The 1649-nt window shown below is 61.1% G+C and overlaps 1 pseudogene; it reads right to left on the bottom strand.

Annotated features, from left to right (window-relative positions):
* Window positions 1-323: 323 nt before the first annotated feature.
* LOC137770775 (elongin-B pseudogene) lies at window positions 324-716 on the bottom strand (annotated as a pseudogene).
* Window positions 717-1649: the final 933 nt, after the last annotated feature.

Genomic DNA, 1649 nt, shown 5'->3' on the forward strand with positions numbered 1-1649 from the left:
GCCTGCATCCCTGGCTGGTACCGCCCGGCTTTGCCAGGCCCTGCTCGAGGCTCCCAGCGTCTCAGCCAGGCGCCAGCAGCCGAAAGCCGGCCCCATTCTTGTCCCCCAAGAGCTGCTGCTTCCTGAGTCCCCGGGGGCTTCTGTCTGCCCTCCCGCGGGCTGGACCAGGCAGGAAGCTCTCCACAGCCACTCTCACTGTCCCATCCTTGCTCTGAGCTCAGAGTCACCTGTTCTAGGCTGAAGTGTGTCCCCCACCCAAATTCATATTTTTTGGGGGGGGACACCCAAATCTCTTTTATTGCGGGGGGGAGTGGAGTGGTCTCTCACCGCACAGGTTGTTCATTGGCGCGGCTTCCTGAGTCCCGCGGCTTCGTCACAGCCAGAAGCTCGCGTGCGCTGGAGAAGGGCTGGATGCGCAGGGCCTCAAAGGCTTCGTGTGCCCTGAAGGCTAGCCCCGCAGCGGCCGGGGCCCGAGGCTGTGCCGTCTGGCTGGTGAAGCCACACTCGCCCGGTGTCTTGCCATCGTCCGGAAGCCGGTTGTCTTAGTACAGCCGCTGCTCTTCCGGCGGCCGCTTGAGGATGCCCTCGACGGCGCGTTTCAGCTTAGACACGGCGCTCGATTCCCTGGCGTCCGTGAAGATGGTGGTCTTGGGGCGCCGGATCATGCGGCACACGTCCATCGCGGCTGCTGCCGCTTCCCCTCGATGCGCCGGCGCGGCCGCGCTTCCGGATTCATATGTTGAAGTCCTAACCCCGAGTATCTCAGAGTGTGACCTTGTTTGGAGACAAGGTCTTTGTAGAGGTCATAGTTAAAGTGAGGTCCTTAGGGCGGGCTCTACTCCAAGATGATGTCCTTACAAAAGGGGGACACGTGGACACAGACACACTCACAGAGAGAAGAGACTCAGGTAGAAGGCGGCCGTCCACAAGCCAAGGAGAGAGGCCTGGGGCAGATCCTTTCCTCGGGGCCCTCGGGAGGAACCAGTCCTGCCGACACACTGATCTCAAGCTTCTGGCCTCCAGACAAATGTCAGTGGTTGAAGCCGCCCGGTTTCCAGTACTGTGTCAGAGCAGCCCTGGCAAAGGAATACATGACCTTACCCAAGAGGCCTCCCATCTCATGGGCTCCACCCCCCAGGATCCCAGCATGTGGCCTGGACACGGACATCTGCCCAGCCCAGCGATGCTCACCAGGCCTGCTCTCCTGTCACGCCCACCCGGCCCCCGCCACGGCCATCCACTGGTCCGTGGATCCCCTCGCTGTGGCCAGGTGGAAATCTCCCTTCCGAGGAGCTGGAGGAGTGGTCTGGGCTTGACTTCATCGTCACCTTCTGAGAGCCCTGGAGGAGGCGTCCCAACCCGCAGGGCTGAGCCAGGCACCCTGGGGCGGAGCCTGGGAGCACCCTGAGTCCCAGATGCCTCACCTCGCCCGACATCTGCACACCTGCAGTGTTCCAGGTACTGGGCAGCACTACCGATGACATTAGGATGGATGAGACTGGGCTTCCCCGTGGTTGCAGAACTCACAGTAATCCTTTACGTTTGTTTTCAAGGCACATGCTTTCAGGAGGTCAGTAGGCAAAGCGTATTATACAGCGCTGTATCCTCGCTCGCCAGGGTGAAAACTACCAAGTCAGTCGTCCTTCTAC

The sequence above is a fragment of the Eschrichtius robustus genome, chromosome 10 (assembly GCF_028021215.1).
Source record: "Eschrichtius robustus isolate mEscRob2 chromosome 10, mEscRob2.pri, whole genome shotgun sequence".
Taxonomy (NCBI): domain Eukaryota; kingdom Metazoa; phylum Chordata; class Mammalia; order Artiodactyla; family Eschrichtiidae; genus Eschrichtius; species Eschrichtius robustus.